A 20170-nucleotide genomic window follows, 5' to 3' on the forward strand; every position below is an offset into this window, starting at 1 on the left:
CAGAGAATGTATAGCTCTCAGAGTCAAAAGTATTTCAGTCAGTATCTTTATACAAAAAGTTTGCTGGTTCCTGATAACCTGTTTGAGGGTTATCCTTTTCATTTGAGTAGGTAAATTTTGATCAATCAACACTTAAAACTTAAAAACAAAAAAAGACACATACATTTTAATATCTATCCAAGCTTGTTGAATTTGGAGGATCCACAATATTTCTGGGGAAAAAAAATTGGTGCAGCATGGAAAATTCTCAAGGACAGAATTGTTTTAGAAAATGAGAAGTCTGCCCATCCTAATTTTACTCACAAAGAGAATTATATTTTTAAGGTTTTCTAATGCGAATGTCATATATAATTATGGAGACTTGAAATTTTTTTCTGTGATTGTTTTCACTCTGCTTTTTGTTAACTTATTAAATCCACTTTCATTATCAATTTTATTATAACTTCTATGTACACTTTTTTTTCCCACTAAAAAATAGTGGCATATATCTTCGATCGCTGATTTTTTTTTTAATTATTGTTTTTCACAAACTCTTTCTCCTTTTTGGTATATATAATCCTGAAAGTCTATAGCTCTGCATCATTAAATAAAATAGATACAGTTTCTGGCTGTAAATCTCATCATCTCAAAGAACAGGAGAGCAGTCAGTCACCTTAGGGCATACAGAACCCAGAAGTAGTAGAAAATACTGTTTGTGATATGGCAAAACATGACTATGTCCAATGCGTCTTAAAAATCTGCTACAATGAGAATGACCATTAATCTTTTATGTCCTCCTTCCCTTACTTATTCTCCATCCTTTAGGGCAGTAGTAATCTTTAGGGACTCTAATTTGAGTTTTCACAGAGCAGCAAATTATTTTGTACAGATCTTATAGACAGGTGGTCCATCAATATTGATTGAGTTTACGCTGTGCACAGAATACAATTCTAGAAACTCTGGAGTCCTCAAAAAATCCTGAATTTAGATTTCTGGCCCTGGAGGAGACTGCAATCTAAATGGAGCTTTAGAAAAGATAATTTTCAAAAGAAGAAACATTTTGACAACTTTGTTTTTGTAATAGCCATATCAATGATTTGCATGCATTCAGGCTTTATTACATCAGAAAGAAATAATTAATAAAAGACTCAATTTAGGGGGGAAAATGTTAATAAGAACCTATGCCATTAAGAAGGAAGCCTTTTATTTCCTGTAGGTGTTAATCTACAATTCTATAAATTGATAATGGAAACAATAATAGTTTTAAGCTCTTTTGGAAATCACCATTAAACGTTCATAAAACATGATGAAAAAAGTGGCACATTCATTTCTTATATTTCTAGTTCAGAATAGAGTTTGCATTCTTATGAATGTTAATGTGCTATATTAAGTGTAATTGAAGCATAGAAGTCAGAGATGTTTGAAAGTGTCTCTTAAAATAATCTATAGTTCTAGGTTTTTCTAAATTGAAAACAACATGGTTACCAATGCATATTTGCCCCTGAGTATTAAGGTCTTGCCTTTCAGAAAATGAGAGCCATTAGATGCTTGTAAATCAAGAGGCATCTGCTTAAAAAAAAATAAAAAAAAAATATATATATATATATATATATATATATAATATATAATACATAGTATATATGTATTACATTACATATATACATATACATATACATGTATATATATATGTATATATATATATATATGTGTGTGTATATATATAATGTCTTGGTGAAGGCACTTAAATGTACAGAGTATTCTACCTAGAATTACAAACTGGCTGTGGCCCTCATATCATCTGCACATTCAAATTCCACATTTTTACGTAGATGATTTGATCCCTCGCGGTGCATTTGTTAGGTCCCTTGGAAGAAATCTCTGCTTGGCTGTTTTCCCTGCTATCCTCTCCACACACAGACTCACTGTTGGAGTCCTTTTACTTTCTCTGGCAGTCATTTGGGGCAGAACTTATTTCTGTTTGCGTGACCCTCAATGGCCACACATGGCCTATGAAAGCAATGACTGTTGAAATATTCCACCATGATGGGAGTTTTAGTTTTTCTAGGCATAGTCCTTTATTGTCTCTCTTGCCTTACTGTTGATTATTTTAATGGTCTGTTCAGGCATGAATAAGGCTTCAGGTCTCAGAGACCCCAACTTCAGGAAACACATATGTCGCTTGTCATGTGGTTCATCTGAGACCTCTTCATGACTTAAGATAAAGATACTTCCCACTCCCCTTGGTGGTGGGGAAATAAAGGAGCTCACAGAATATGTTCTATAAACAAACAAACAAACAAACAAACAAACAAACAAACAAAGCAGCATCTATTATAGACTAGGGACCTAGTCAAAAGTTTAATTACTTTAACATTTTTTTCCTCATGCTTGTTATGGTTGTTTAGTATAATCAGAGGATGTAATGATTCAAGTTGTATTAAAAAGCTGGCTTCATGGGTATGTGACCTGTCCATGCATGCTCAGTTGGGTTCCATGTTTAGCTCAGTGCTCTGCTATTTCAAGAATTCTTGAAATTTTGATGACTTTATCTTTGAACTTGTTTTTTGTAAATAAAGCTCAAAGAAACAAGAGATTTGTGCAATATACCTGTCCACTGTTCTTATCCTTCCCACTGCTTAGAGCATTAACAATGCCTAAAAATCCCAGAATACTGGTGAACCCATGTATCATGGGAGTACAGAGGGTCTCAGAGCTAATATAAGGTAAGCTTACATATATGAGTTAGAAAGAGGGACACTGACAGCCTTGAGAGGCCATACTTTTCATTCAAACTAATACTTGCTTTGAACACAGAAAGAAGGCAATAGTGGCCTGAGAAATACAGGTGCCAAGAAACCCTATCATACTCTTTCTGGCTCATGTTACTTCACATATGAGCCAATGATTGGCACTGAAAATTATGACATGGAAAGAAAGAGAATAATAAGGCAGCTCATAGTTTCATTTCCTTTCTGCCCTTCCTTACTCAATACCCAGCAGGCAGAATGTGCTGGTAGGATGTGCACATACCTAGAAGTGAAATTAAAACTGGGTTAATTTTATGCAGTATTTCTACTGTCTTGATAATAAAGAAATATATGTATATGCACAAACTATGAAATAATAATTACACAATTTTAGTGATTCTTTTGTAAGTCAAATGTTTTTATACTTGTATTTAAGACTGACATTGTATGCTATAATGATAAATGGTACAATTCATGGAAATAATTTGAAATTTTTCCTTTTCTTTACTGATAATGACATTAAATAGGGAATAATAAACACCATGGTAAATTGAGAGAAGGAATATGCAAAAAGAGAAAAAGCTATGTATTTCTGATCTGCTAACAGCACATTTCCAGCTCATGAACAGGGCTCCACATTTTCATTTAGCAATGGCCCCACAAATTATATATTGACACTATTAAATGGCTATTCAAAAACTTAAATAAAAGAATTAAAAAAAATAAGAAAAAAATCATATGGATTCCCCAAAAATGATCATTGTTCACTTTCTTGTATACATCCTCTTGGGATTTGTTTCTTACACATGGATAAGTTTCTCTTCTCTTCTGTTTCTCACACTCCTTCTTCTTCTGATGGAATTATAGATTACAAAAATAATATTCTCTCCTCTTTGAGTGGTCTCTTCCACATATCTGAATGGTTCACTCTCCTACTCTGCCTTGTATTCATTCAAACACCACTGTCAGAACGGCCTTGCGTGACCACTCTATTTCACCAGCCCCTTGCCACTACCAACAGCCATGATATTTATTCACCCTTAATAAACATCTGATATAATACCTAAGTTTGCTTAAATGTTTGTTATCCCATCTTAGTGCATTTAGGCTGCTATACCAGAATGCTACAGACTAGGCACCTTATAAACAACAGAAATTTATTTCTCACAGAGTGAAGGCTGGAAAGTACAAGATCAAGGTGCCCGCAGATTACGTGTCTGGTGAGAAACAGCTTCCTGTTTTATAGAAGGCTGTCCTTTTGTGTATTCACCTGGTGGAAAAGGCAAGAGAGCTCTCTGTGGTCTCTTCTTAAGGGCATTAATACCATTAGGGGGGCTGTACTCTAATGACCGAATCACCTCCCATAGGCTCCACCTCAAAACACAATCATATTGGGGATTATGTTTCAACATGTGAATGGGGGTGGGCACAAACATTCAGTCTATAGCACATTCCTAATACATATGCTGGCTCTATGTAAGATCCATGATGGCAGGATTACCATAATTTAGCAGTGAATTCATTGCTATAATTAACTGGCCTAGAGAAGGGTGCTCAAAAGTTTATTGAACAAATGAATTAATACTATATATTTTCTTTTGTAACTTGTATTTTTAAGATAATTAATATGGACATTTTTGAGACTCAATAATATTTTCTACAGTATTCTGATAAAAAGGCAAACTTCACACATATTTATATGTAGTTTTATACTATGTATAATATATGTTAATATAGTTAAATAGTTATATACTTTTTATATATTTATTGTATATTATTATACATAATATATGTAATATATAATACTACACAATTTATATATAAACTATATAATTTAATGAACTTTATATTATTATTTATTATATTAACTCAATAAAAATATTGATATTCATTAATTGATACAAGAAGAATGCTTCCTGTGGGGGATGCATTCATGACCATTTAGAAGATATTAATTTTTAAGATTAAAAATAATGATCGTTTTTAAAACGTAATAATTTCCCAAAAATATCACTATTGGATTAAATACATTTTAAGAATTTGCACATATGTTTTATAAAATTGTATTCTAGTTAGGTATAATCAGTATTTTCACAAGAAATTCATTACAGTACACATTTTTGGAAATATTGGGTATTATACATTTTTAATTGCCAAGTTGATAGGAAAAATATTACCTTAAGTTTTTTTTTTAACTTTCATTCATTCAATGACCAGTGAAGTTGAATGTTTTTGTATGTATACTATATACATATATTTTCTCTTCTTTGAATTGCCTTGTCATATTCTTTGCCCATTTTTGAAAGTTAGGATAGTTATGTTTTTTTCTTATGACTTTCTAAGAGCTCTTGAAGCTCTTAAAGACAATCTTTGTGAGTTTTATAAGATATAATACAAATTTTTAATTTGATTTTTAGATTTAAATGTTTATTTAAATTATATTTTCAGGAACTTGTAAAATTTTTATATCCAAGTTTTTGTTTTAATTGATTAAAATTTTCTATAGTTGTTCCGTGGTTTAAAAACTGTTGTCCAGGCCAATATATATTACAAATCACAAATATATTTTTTTCATTCTTTTTACTTTTAGGCTTTTAATTAGTTTAGATTTCCATCTGATGTTTGGTCAAATGTAGGCATCCATTTTTGTTTTTTTCTGTAATTTTACCTCAGTACCTGTATTTCAGTTAGTGATACTGCTTGTTAGGAAGCAAGTATTGTATAAGAGCCCTAGATAAATTACTTCACTTAGTCCTTGTACCAACCCTCTGATTATTAGTATTTTACAGATGAATGCCATGAAGTGTAGACATGCTAGGTGTCAAAATATGTTCCTAGATTACAGCATCAGCAGCACCTGGGAAAAGCAAATATTTGAGCCAAAGCCCGGACTTACCGAATCAGAAACTTTGGGAGTGGGAAATAGCAATATGTGTTTTCACTAGCCCTTGGGTAACTCGGATGCACACTCAAGTTTTGAGAACCACTGGGTTAGGTATTGGCCAAGGGATGCAATTAATAATAAGTGGAGCTCAGATTTGAATCTTCCAGTTTAACAGCAGGCACTCTTAACCACTGCACTACACGGCCCTCTAGCAAAATATGTGCACCTTCACATCACCCACTCCATGTTTAAGCACCACTCTGTTTAATGCAGCATCCTATGTAATTCAGCATGTAGTTGGGGTGAATTTGAAACATCAGCACCCTGTTGTCCTCTCTTATGCTTAAATCCTGTTGTTTCAAGTCATAGGCAACTAACATATTAAGAGAAATCTCCTTTCACCTGGAGTGAATCATTGATCCTTCTTCCATGCATCCTTCTTACCTAAATCTTGTTTCTTCAGTGGTCATAGGCATTTTTAGATTTCTATGTAAGTTACTGATATCTTTACTTAAAAGCAAATTTGTTAGCAGCAGCACAGAGAAGAATGTGAGACCTGAGGGTGTAGTTTCAAATACCCCCTTTGGAAATCCTAGCATCTTTTTCTTTCTAAACGTAGTGACAGATTCTCCACATTATATTCAAGAACATAGTTTTATTCCTGTTAGTCACCTCTAAAAGCTATTTGATCTTAAAATAAAGTTCATGTGATCACAATATTTAGACATGTCAATTTTGTAAATTAAAATGTGATTTACCCTTCTAAGATTAGTTGCAGCTCTTCACAAAACCAAACGAATCCTTAAATCAAAGCTAAAATTGCCAAAGTAAAAGTAACTCAAATTGATTTATATTTTGTGATTAAATATGATATTCAGCAACTTGACTTCTCTTGGCTACTTATTATATATCAGATATTGAGGATAACTGAATTTACCAAATTAAAGGCATTTATTCATATTTAAAAACTATTTGGATATAATTTTTTAATGTAACTAATACATGTAAAATCCACCTGTGAATTTTTCAGTTATTAAATAATTGATAATATTTGATTAAGCAATATTATGTAATATTTATAAAATAGAAAATATATGAATTTTGAACTATTTCATTCCTACCTATTTTACACATACATGTTAATTATAATAGTTATAATATTATAGTTATACTATTTCAATTGTCATATTATAAAATACAAATTTCCCAAATTATTCATACTCTTAATAGTTATAAAATATTTTTTGAATTAGTATATTATAATTGACTTAATCACAAGCTGCGTTTTTTTTGGATATCTATCTGAATTATTTCAGTATTCAAAATGGTAGGTGCTATTGTGTAAATTATTTTATTAATCAAGTATTTCTCTGTCTGTAATGTTCCTAAAGTTTTATATTTAAGTATTGTATTAATACTTTTTTCAATGTATTGTAATAGACATATCTTCAAATTGAAAAATTATAATAAAACAAATTTTGGCAAATTCAGATCAATATACCACTTCATTTTGTTAAACACCTCACAAACTTATTAAATGCATACATGTAAAGAATATATTTAAGAGAAAGGTAATCATTGCATTATAAATAAAAAAGCAAAGTAGTTGAGGTTCTTAATACACCTGTTATAACATAAAATTTTAACACTAAATTTTAAAACTTCAAATGTTTTGAAGTGTAGTCATAAATCATCAAATCATTCAGGTAGGAGCTTTTTTGGTTTATAATAGCTAAAATGGCAATCTCAATAGTTATTTGTGTTTTTGACAGCAATACGTAAATAGCTTTTAACAGTCCCTTTACTTCCTTTAATTTCCAAAAATAATATATATATATATATATATAATATACATATGTAAATATAGATTCAGAAAAACACATAGGTATATGTGTGTGTGTATATATACATATAAAACTATATATATATATATAAAACAATATGAAAAGCACTTTTGAGGATTATGTATACATATATGTACATATGTATAATCCTTATGTACATATATAATACATATATGTACATATTTATAACTTTTTCAGAATTGCAACCAACCCCAATTTATTGAATATGTTCCCTACAGAAAAAGTCAAAAAGTAAATTTCATATTGAAATTCAATGGAATAATTTTCATCTTACTTACATTTTATTTGTTTTAATAGTCATGCTTAAAATATTAGATTTATCAAAATATGATTTTCAAAAATTATAAAGCATAACTCACAAATATACGGTAATCACATGCCAAAACATTTAAAATTATTAATGAAGTATCAAGAAGAATGATAAAGCTTTGCTAAGAAGCATTTAAAAAACAGAAATTTACATAGTCCTTCAGGACTCAAATAAGTTTGCTATACGAGAAACAGATTTGGTCAGTGTGTTATACAGGCTAGTAAAAGTATAACATTTAGGGTTGCCTTTTCTACCAGATAGTAATAATTTGCCTTTTTAAGGGCAAATAGAAAAAAATGACAAATTTACATGCAACTTCTCAGACTTTAGGCCTTAACAAATAGTAAATTGTAAATCAGGCAAAACTATATCCTAGAGCAAGAATTAGGTTTTTTGTTTTTTGGTAAAGGGCTCAATAGCAAACATTTAAGCTTTGTAGGCCACATATCGTGTCCTTGCATATTCTTCACTTCATTTTTTTATAACACTTTCAAAATGTAAAAACTATTTTCATCTTGAGGAACATACACACACATTCAATTTCATGTAGTCAATTGAAAATATTGACTACATTTTCAATATTTTCTATTATTCCAGGTCATGGACGGAATTTGGCCCATGTATTGTTAACCTAACAATAAAAGGCGAAAGTACGAGGCGATAAACATTATTTTGAGTTAAAAAATAGCTATTCAGGAAGCACTGATTCAGGAGAAACCCAAATAGTGTTCCCATTAGGTAGTGAAGGCAAGGGGATTTTAGGAAAAAGGGAAGGAAATAATTATGTGAATAAAGAAAAGGCATTTTTGTAGGTGCAAATAAACTAAGTTATTCTTTAGCTATGCATTGCGGTGCAAATTCTAAGACTGTCTTTAATTTTTTGTCAGGTATCCAGGATGTCTTCTTTACTGTTAGTGTTGCAAACAGGTTTTTGAAAAACTATGTTAGTTTGGCCAGTCCAGAGGTTATTTTTCCCAGTTCAAACATTCCAAAGGTTTGAGTAGTGAAACAAGCAAGGCACTTACTTTGAAATGGCTGTCTTAGCTCTATTTTAAAATGGCTCCATTTATGTCAATTTTATTCAGAACCAAGGTTTGCCAACCCCTCTTCTAGAGAATTAATAATATTTGAGTAAACTATAACTATACTCTAATCCTTGAGTATACAATGCCTAGTATGACATCAAAAAGATACTTAGCCATCCTATTGCCTTGTTTCTATATTTTGCATATTTTTTATTAATAACCTTTAATTGTTATAAATAATCTCCAAATATTTTCATTAAAAAGTTAGTATCATTTTGTTGTTGGCCTAAACAATTTATATAGTGACAGCAGAAAATTAATTAGCTAGATATGTCTGCTTGTAGTATGGTTAATAAATTTAGAATCATACAACACTGAGCAACTATTAAGGCAGAGAGTTAATTTTCATTTGGACATTTTATAAAGAATCGAGGACCACATTTTCAATATTTTCTATTATTCCAGATATTTATTTTCAATCACTCCTGTTGGCTTTTTATTTTGGATTATCAGAGACCAGTCTGAAAAATATTATTTCCACATATTTCATTTGCAGTACTTATAGTTAAGGTTAAATTCCTCTCTCCTCAAGGTCCCCTGAGGTCCTGTTTTCCAGCCTGGAAGAAGTAACTTTCTTTATTACCTGTAAGGTATGGAACTATAAACCATATAACCATTACCAGACCTGTTTTCTGCAAGGGATTTGTAGGTACTAATTCCATATATGAATTAGAGCATTTTTTTCTTAATAGTGAGATTATCATATGTGATAAAATAAAATTTGACACTACAGTTATGACTTGTATTACACAATCAATTTGTGTAATTATATTCTTGTAAACAGGATGACAATTCTTATTAAATCTTTGAGAGTAACTACATTGCCATTGAAAAAGTAGATTTAGCAAACATTATTGTTTCTGAATTCTGAGAGGTTAGGGAAAATATATTATTTAAAAAATATTTTACTTCAGTTTGTAAAAGCATAGTCTATTGAATCCAGGGTTAGAAAAGGGTTAAGAAGAAGACTTCTTAGTACTCACCAAAATTGAATGGTGAATATGTAGCAATAATACCATCATATTTCAATAAAAAGTAACTGAAATTAGATTTCCCTCAGTGCTCCATTGAATTTTTCTTAATTCTTGTTACACTAGATATTGGGCCAGCAGGCTGTTCTCATGAGTCATCTGTTTCTTAAGTAAAAACAGACAGAAATCTTGACTCAGTTCTCAGCGCAGTCCGACAGTTTTCTAAGAAATGACAACTCAGAAGCCCATATACGTGAATCTTTTCCTTGATGTAACAATAGTTAAAAATACTCAACACAGTTTTATTATTTTTGTCAGGCCTTGAGACTGTCCTTCATTGTTGAGAACTCAACAATATCTATAGTTTGCAGAAGAGCTTTAAGGCAAGCATAAAGGGGAAAGTAGAAGCAACCTGTTGATAAGTTTGAACAGAGGTTATTATCGCATTATAGTAACAAACAACATCAGAGTGAAAATTGTTTTGTAGAGAAATGAATAACTCTTTCCTAAGGAATTGATCAATGTTTCCTGTGAAGGTAAGACCTTACTATGGACAGTGAAGTCATTGATACATCTCCAGGGGAATCCAATACATCTTATAAAGGATATAGTCTTTAAAACATATTTATACCAATAATTTTTACTTGTATAGAATATCCTAAGAAAGACAAAGCTTCATTTTTTATCTGACACCTCTTCCCTTGTAAGATCATACAATAGTGTTGAGCTAATTAATAAAAAAGCATAGAGAACATATCTGTCTCTAGCATACAGAATTCATAATCATAAATATTAATGCAGGAGTACTGTTAATTTATATAATCTGTATACCAATATAAGACATTTAGAAAGTTCATATTAACTAATTTTTATGAGAAGCAAGTTCAAGACATTTTAAACTATGATACATGCTTTTATAATTTGAATAAATAAAATCAGAAAAAAAGACAAATAGTCTTTTTAACCAAATTTATAAAACTAATCTGACTTTATCAAGGAGTCACGTTCATGTTTTTTATAAAATGTTTCTATAAAATGGTTCTCAGTTAACCACTTTGACAGAAGTTTGTTTTCTTTGTTTAAGACTAGCATATTTAAATTGTGAGCAGTCATTTTCTTCCTTCCCCAGCCCTAGAAACCTTGTTTTTATTAATGTTTGCCTTATGTTTTTCTATGAAATGTAAATACAGAGCTCCTTTAAGAAAAAAAATAAAATTGAATTTGTGTATACTTATGAAATATAACATTTTTTTCAAAATCTTACACAAGAAGTAAAGGCTTTCCTTAATTTCAGTTACTAAGATGCACAAAACACTTGCAGCTTTAGGTTTGTACCTTAATCAAGGTCAAATATAAACAGAAAATAAAAGCTCACTGATCCAGATCTCCAAAGTATTTCTTCTTTCTAGTAAGTATGAAATGTTTTCATTGATTAAAACATTGTGGATAAAGAGCAAAATAAAATAATAATAATAATAAAAGAAGACTAACAAATAATTAATTTCTAACCTTAGAGAAATTTCCATCATCCTAACAGAGATCAGACCACAACATTTGATTATCAACCACTGCTGTTCCCTGTGGGAATGATTTCTTAGCATCAGCAATCCAGAACAAGAACCAAACTCTTATGAAAACCAAAAGCAAACTAAAACCAGAAAGAGAAAAATTCAGTAAAGGTTAAATTCTACTACACCTTAGGAATTAATCCAAAATCCAAAGGGTGATAAGAGTGTACTCAATTTTTTCAGATCATAAGGTGTATTTCTTTAGTAATTAAGCTTAATTGTTTCAAGTAAGAGAGTCTACTTGAACATTTTGCTAGAATCTTGAAAACTGTTAAGGTATAACTTTCCTTGTCAAAACCATGTCTCTCATACAGTATATAGTGAGCGCATATCAAACATACATTTGACTCGTTAATGAGGGAGCCAGCAGGATGGCAAGGTTAAGTCAAAGCACGTAAGACCCACAAATTTTTATAGTTAATTCGGAAAGCCAGGCTGAAATAAATTTGCTAAGTGAGAAACAAAGTTGTTTAGTGTTCTATAGGTCAATAAAACTGTAAATGTGGTTATCTTTTCAATTACACAGAAATAATTTGCTTCTCCACTAGAAAACAATATGCAAGATAATACAAACTTTAACAAATTCTGGGCATAAATCAGCAGTAAATTGCAAGTCAAGCAAAGTTGCATTCCACTAGAAAATTAAACAGTGTTGAGTTGGCCTGGTATACAATGCTCCAGTACAATATTAAAGACATGTAGCCATTTTCTGCCTTATTTCCGTGTTTGGATTATTTTTCTTAACAAATCTTTGGGATTTACTGTGGAAAAAGATTTGGCAGTATTTCCCTATTAATTGAAATGAGATAAATAAATCAAATTTGGGATCTTTCTGCAAGAATAATAGAATAAATACATCTTTAAACCTTCAATATTGATAAAGGGATTATATTACAGTGTAGCTGTTTATTACTCATGATTTATAGTGTTTTATACTTTCATTTGAGCACTTCATTTTTCTTTCACTGTTTTACATATTGCCTCACAGATAATTGTGAATTTAGGTGTTATTCCACAGCAATGAAAATTATATTTAAAATGACAGTAATATTAAGAAAAATTTAATATATATCTTTAACTTAGTTTTTGAAAATAAATATGACAACACTGAAGAGGGTAGGTTATCAATATTCTAAACTAATTTTTTCAGCAATATTCACCTAAGTCCTTCTCTTTGTGCTTTAATTGTGAATAAATAACTTTTCAACAACAATTTATATCAGTCTAACACAAAAACAATAATAAAAACTTTTAAATTATTATTTCTGTGAACAGAATAGATGCTGAAATTCTGGCAGGGTTAAGGTAAATAGATTCCTCATCTTCTGCACCTAGAAGCAGGTTTCCAAGGAGAAATGATCCTTGGGAGAGAAGCAGAAACCAGAACAGAGAGCGTGCTCTTGATATACCCAGTTCCTGAGTCTCTCTGAGGTATTTTCATCTCCAGGTGGTTTTTAGGCATATGTCCAAATTTTAAGCACTCTGCATAGTATATTCCAAGAGGGAATGAATGTTCTATCTTTTTTTTTTTTTTTTTTTTTTTGTATCTAGTGGATATACTACCATGTGTTTCTAATAATAGACACATACTTTTACATCTGGAGAAATAGTCCATGCAAAATCATCAGATATAAGTTTTTTTTTAACCTAAAAAATATGTGACCATGATCCAATCCCCTAATCATCCAAGCCTTGAAGTAAGTAAATTCCCATTCTATTGATAAGAAGGCCAAGGTTTACAAGGATTAAACGACTGGCCCAATTTCACCAAGTTTGTGAGCTAGGTAAGGATTGCACTAGGAGCCTACCGCTTCCTTACTCTTTCCGATGCTACTGCACTACCCTAACCTACTGACTTCTGCACCACTGCAAAACCTCTTGAAGATTCTCTATATTTCTAGTATTCCTTACTGTACCCCTCCTAGCAAAGTGCATATAATTGCCAGAGTGTTTTTTAAAAAGTTCTAACAGCATCCATTTGTATTCAAAATATTATTCAAATCTACTATGGTCTACAAGGGAATACCTAATTTTGCTTTTGCCTATCTTATGGTTCCATCTCTTTCCACTTCTCTCCTCACACCCCCCTCACATTACCCAACCCCCTTACAGGACTTCTTGTACTTCACACCTGCCTTTTGACTTTTGAACTTGCTGTTTGTAATTTGAAATTGCCTCCCCCACGTATCTTTATATGACAGACTCTTCCTCACTTTTCATCATTTACTTAAATGGCTCTCCTGACCACACTATCTAACATAGCCCTAGAGCCTCACAGACATCTATTCCATTAGTTTAGTTTATTTTCTTCAAAATGTGACATTACTCATTAATTCCACAATATTTATTAGGTACCTACAGTGCTTCGGACTCTTCTTGACATCAGGGGATGTAGTAGTAAATAAAATAGACAAAAATCCCTGGCTGCATAAAATATACATTCTAGTTGGGGGGGATAGGCAATAAACAAATAAATAAGTAAAATGGTATGTCAGCAGTGAAAAGAGTTATATAGAAAAAAATAAAGCAAGCAAACTGACAGAGGGTGTTGAACAATAGGATCAGTGTTGCAATTTTAAATAGATGTTCAGGAAAAGCCTCATTGAGAAGATGGGATTTGAGCCAAGACTTAAAAAGCTAAGTAAGGAATGCTTATATCTGCAGGAAGAAAATTCCAGGTGCATGCTTTGACATTCCTGAAATATACTTACTATTATTAGCTTTTCCCCTATGTTAAAATCTAGTTCCATAAAAGCAGGGACCTTATCTGGCGCTTTATCCTTAGAGTCCAGAAAAGTGCCTGCTGCATTAGATACACTTTAATATCTAACAATGTTCTTCCGTTTTCCTAAAATGTTCTAAAATGTTCTTCCAGAGCATTTTTCAGTGATGAAACCTTTTGGATTATATTTTTAACACATAGCATATTGGATTACCGTTATCAGGGAAATGACACCTAAATTCTGTTCTTGGTCTAACTGACATCTACACATTCATTCTTATTATACTTCAGGACTCATGTTATCTTACACTTGAATGCTTCCAAATTTTTCTGCCACTTTTCTAACCACCTGTACAGCCTCATAAAATCTTTCCAGTTTATAGCCATTAATTTAATATTTTGCTACCTGCCTAGATTTTTGGTGTTGTTTTCAAAATTATGAATCTTACTATGTAGTTCCTCTCTGTGCCATTTATATAGATATTATATGTGATGAGTCACAACAAAATGTCTCCATTCTGAGGCCCATATATCCCTACCCATGTATTTCTACCTTTTATTTCTAGTTTCCACACTTCATCCATGAAAAAAAATAGTATTTCTGGTTTTCTAATGATATTCTCTGTATGAAACGTGAGCAAAACTGTTTGTTTGATTTAGTCTATTTATTTTTTCCCTTTCATTCTCCTGCCCCTAATATGCCAGTTTATTTCAATTTTTGATATTAGATGCCTCCCATACCCACTTATTTATTCCCTTTTGAGTTTCTTCCATCTTAGCCTTCATTTTGATATTCTTATACCAGTAAATATTATGAATCCAACTAGACTGAAATTCCAATTACATTAAAATAAAGATGTTTCAGAGCAGAAGTATTTCTACATTTATATGGTAAAATCTTTAATCCTTATTCTGGTTATAGAAAAATCTGAGCATCATGAAGAGTACATACAAAGAATTCCAAATAATTTTATTAGATTTCTTCTCCTTTTTTTTCAAATCTTTGTAAGACAGAATTTTTCAATAATTTCCTTTCTTTCCCGCCCCCCGCCTCCCCCCACCCCCCAGCCAATAAAGGTAGCAATACCCTGAATTAGGAAGCTATTTGCATTTTTTGGATCTAAGTATGCCTTGGTTACAAAAAAAAAAAAAGAGAGAGAGAGAGAGAGAGAGAGAGAGAGAACGGCAAATAACTCAATTCATAGTATTTCTATAAACCTGGCAGAAGGACAAAATTCACATTTTTGCGCTGGGTGACGAACTCCTTGCTTTGCAGAGATCTGGTGGAGATACAGCAAGTAGCTGGCAGAGTGTTGTTTTCTGCCTGGTGTCTTTAAGTTACCTGTGGTGCAGGCAGTCTGGATCACTCTCCACCTCTCATGTGCATATTTTACAGATGTTGCTTCACATGTTTCCTGGACTCTTCAGGAACGTTTGAAAATCAGAGGCTTGGCAAAGTCATGCTCATCTGCAGCTTCTTATTTAATTTTGCCGAAAGGTGTGATTCTTTAAAAGTGTGAAAATACCTTACCAAGCTACATCAACAAATGCAACTGAAACATTTTAAGTACCTAAGGGGATTCATTCTCTTCACGTACATTTAACTCCCATTTTGATTAATGGAAACAGTACCTGATTTACAACATGCTCCTGCCTTTAGATGGCTCATATCTGCCGAGGGAAGAACCATCAGCAAAATGATGAACTCTATTCATGGTTCTATTATTGTGGAAAGTCATTTCTCAGCTTAAGTTAGACCCCATGACTTGGTTATAAGGATCACTATATCCACCCATATTGACAGAACCTCAGGTTTCATACTGCAACAACTTAAAAAAAAAAAAAAAAAAGGAATTCTAACCTAATTAGGAGTGTTTAACACAAGATTATTCACTGTCAAGTATTAATGACTGCAATAAAGGCAGAAAACTTTAGCTAAAACAAACAAATGATTAGACTCAGCAACACAATTAATGGTTTGACTAATTTGTCTTCCCTTCCTTCTACATTAACTTTTGTATGAACTTTAACAGCGGCATAACTAATTCCTTATATGAATAACATACACTATCATCTAGGACTTATTGAAAGCTATCATATGTAAATTACCCAGGCAGAAGAAACTGGTTTGGTACATATTAATTATCAAAATGAAGACATTATGAAAACATATATTGATGTCTTAAAAAATTTACATAGTTTTAAGAAGCATATTATAAAGCATATTTCCGTGCTTTATAATTTCCATTTCCTCTGCTATTAATAGTTGGGCAATCCTGGTGTATTTATAATAGGAACAGATTTAATTAAAAGCTCAGAGTGAACTTTAGGTTTTATTAAATGTTCAAAGTTTTAATTAAATTATTATTCACCATTGTGTGGTCCTCACAAAATATTCTACAAATCTTTTATTTTTTTGTTTTGTTTTATGTAAGGTTTTTTTTCCATGTGTTATTGCCTAAGAACTTACTAGAAAGCTTCTATCTGAGAGTTGGTTGAAGAGTGTAGGATTGGCGTTTTCCCTGTATACATACTGAATTTAGTATTCTAATTTAGTCTTATGACAAGATGTGAATCAACAATGATGGTTCCAACAATGATGGTAGTGTTTATAATAATCAATTAAATTTATATCCAATCCTTGACCTGGTGACTTAGTTAACTTGTATGAAAGTCAGGATTTTGTTATTTTATTAATTAATACAAGTGAGTCCAATGCCATTAGTTGCATTATTTATTCATGCAATGAATATTTTTTGTGCACCTACTATATCGTAGGTGCTAGTCTTGGTGCTGTAGATGCGCAGTGAACTAAACAGACAAAAACTCCTGCCTTTTTGGAGCTCATATTCTACAAATACTAATTTAAAATATATCCTTATGTCTGATGGATATAGTATAATCATCAAGAAATCTACATAGGAATAGTTATGCAGATTTTACATGCACAGCTAAGGAAAAGGAATGAACATTCACGTTGTGGTCTATATAGATAGTACTATCTGTAGTTGTATGGTTCACATGACTGTATTCACTGAAACTGACTTGGTTTTAATTCTACCTTTATGTAAACATATTAAAAAACAAACAAGCAAACAAACAAAAAGACTCCTAAGTTCGCACCTTCTGCTGCTAAATAGATATAGCATAGTGAATCCAAAAACGGAAATATATTCTTCCATAGGTAAATATAGAAATAATTTATGGTAACTTACCCACGGTTATCCTACAGATAGCTCAGAAGTGCTCCAAATTCTTGCTTTACCTAGTCACTTTTCCTAATAATTTCATGGATAAAATGGAACATAAGAAGGCACAGATAAAGAAATAGAAACCCTAGATAATCTTTGCTAAATACTTAAAATTATGTGCTACTGTCATTTTCTTAAATTGGTATAAGCTAATAAGCAATGACTTTCTGGCAAGTATTGATTCACCTGCTGATTCAAAATCTGATTGATACTCTGTAGAGAGCTTATAGGAATAAACACGTGACTAAACTCATATTTTAAAAACTGACTGGGCACTAGTCAAGGAAATTAGAATTGAGTCAATTTACCATATAATTCAGTAAAGTGTATTCTCTTGGAAAATGCATTTTTCAGTATGTATTTTTCTATGTCTTTTGGAAAAATATATGAACTTCTGTTTAAATAGTTCTTTTCTTTAGCCCATTACCCTTAATAAATAATTTGTTATCTTTACTGAGGTTGTCTTAATCATGCATCCTTTGTAATAAAGAGAACCCCTTGCAAGCTTGCTCAAATTAAAAAGTATAATTTTTAAGATAGAAATTTTACAGAAATTAAAAATCAGCTTATTCAGAAGTGGGAAGTTATCAGGTAGCTACTCTGAGTCTGGAGGCTAATGGATTCTGAACTCATTTTCTCTGGGCATTTGTTTCTGTCTCCTCTAGCTGAGAGAATGCCTTTGCTTCAGACAGCTTGTTCAGACCTCATCTCACCATGTTTCTGGATCCTGCCCATATTCTACAAGATCTTACTGGTGTAGCATCTAACTGTCTGGCTCCCTGTATCCTCAATGCAAATTTCCTGGAAACAGAATATGATCAATTCTTTTTAGATAATGATTATGTTCCAACCCTAACTAATTAACTGTGGTCATGAGAACAGGAATTTGTCTTACAGCTAGGGCCGCCTATATCTATCATTTTTGCCTGCACTATGAGTTTGGAGCAATTCCAACAAAATGGGTATGACATTGGCAAGAAAACTTGGGTTGGAAATTTTCATTTGCACTAGAAACCTGACTAATCCTCAGGCTTTCCACTGGGTTCAAATAATAGATTGATTCAACAGCCAACTAAGGAAAGGAGAAGAGTAAGATTCCATGTTTTATTATATTTACCTTTCCTTGTGAAATCAACTTGCGTTGAGGGTTGGGAGGCAGAAACTGGATTTCAAAGAGTTGAAGAATACGGAAATATAAATAACAAATCTTGAATATTTTGAAATTTAGTTGGGAAAGGAAAAATGGAGAGAGATTGATAGCCTAAGTGTGTCATAGGGTTTAAGCTGACTCTCCCCCCGCCCTTGGTTAGAAAATGAACAGTGTAGATATGTATATTTGGAATGGAATGTTCTGGTAAAGAAAAGACAGGAAATAATTGATAAAGCGAAATTGTTGAAAGAGGAATTGCAAAACATTTTGCACATAATTGAAGGGATTAGACTTTGAAAGGAAAATAAATGCCTCTAAAATGGACCACAGAGAGTCAGTCAAATCAGAATATATTAATTTAACTCTGAATTAAATTGAAAATGTTTATTGCATTGAGTGGATGTCATGCGGGAGACCCTGCTCGCTGCACCATTTTTCAGGCGGGGCGGCCTGCGGGGTCTCTGCTCCCGCTCCCCACACAAGAACGCAGGACATGGTGAGGCCAAAAAGGAACACCCACGGAGCCATAGGTAGGGGAGTCAAACCACTATGGTCTCACTGGAGGCTGGGCCCACCGGACGCGTGACCTGCCGTCTGCCTTTCCGCCACCTGACCAACCGACGACTCTCCTCCCTTCTCCTCAACTCCTCGGCAATCCTCGGCAGTCCTACGGCAGTCCTCCGTAGCCGCAGCAGTTATACCAGCGGCCAATCGGCCAACCGGCCACAGCTGACAGCCATCCACCACCCGAGCCAGCACCCCTCCACGCGAGGCCGAGAGCCTGTAAACTACTCTCTGGGGCTCTGTCCCCACAGTGGAGTTTTCAGTTTTTAGATGAAGATAATTTTGATGAATTTGAAAATGTTTATGGATTTGCAAACCTAATTTTTATGAGTGAATCAGTTACTGCTACTCACGTAGACCATAGATAAGAATGGTTAGCAGAAACATGAACTTGTTTAATGTGAGCTATAAATCTAAATTGTACACTGTTGAGTTATAGGTAGTTTTGAGCATATGTGAGAAACTGAAGGGACAGATCAAACAGAATTCTATTTTGTGGAAATTTGAAGATTCACATGGCAGGTAACATATTTTTTAACTAATTAACTTATTTGTTATTAGTTCCAGGTGTACAAAACAATGTAATAGTTAGACATTTACACCCCTCACAAAGTGATAACCTCCCTCCCCCAATCTACTACCCTCTGACATTGTATGTAGCTGTTAAAAATTCTATTGACTCTATTCCCTATGTTTTACTCCACATCCTCATTTTTTAAGAGAATGATCTAAATAAAATGAACTTGACCTAATAAGAAAGTCTAGCTCTAATAACACATGATGGCTTTAAAATAAATAAATAAATAAATAAATAAATAAATAAATAAATAAATAAATATGATGACTTTCACTTGTCTTTGTCTTTCACTTGTCTTTGTGTACAGTTTTCTAGGCTCATGCCTGCATCTTAGAACAGGACTAGAAGTACCATTACAGTGAACTCTGTGACACCTTGACATCTAAATGTCACTGTGGTGTATTTCTCTAATATCATGTGAACCATAATCAAAGGTATGTGTTTATTCTGCCTCTCTGAAAATTAGTGAAAAATTTCACAGCTTCAAGTCATCAGAA

At 32.4% G+C, this 20170-nt stretch overlaps 1 long non-coding RNA gene across 2 annotated transcripts in view; it reads left to right on the forward strand.

The window, feature by feature from the left end:
• Positions 1-19875, forward strand: part of LOC109453549 (uncharacterized) — a 123208-nt gene extending 103333 nt beyond the window's left edge. The window contains exons 3-4 of one of the 2 annotated variants that reach the window (XR_002138313.2): positions 9403-9460; positions 18048-19875. This is a non-coding gene — a long non-coding RNA (uncharacterized LOC109453549). The remainder of the gene's footprint in view (positions 1-9402; positions 9461-18047) is intronic. The other variant, XR_012497744.1, reaches the window with a different exon arrangement.
• The last annotated feature ends 295 nt before the right edge of the window (positions 19876-20170 follow it).

This window comes from Rhinolophus sinicus, linkage group LG06 (genome assembly GCF_036562045.2).
Source record: "Rhinolophus sinicus isolate RSC01 linkage group LG06, ASM3656204v1, whole genome shotgun sequence".
Classification (NCBI taxonomy): domain Eukaryota; kingdom Metazoa; phylum Chordata; class Mammalia; order Chiroptera; family Rhinolophidae; genus Rhinolophus; species Rhinolophus sinicus.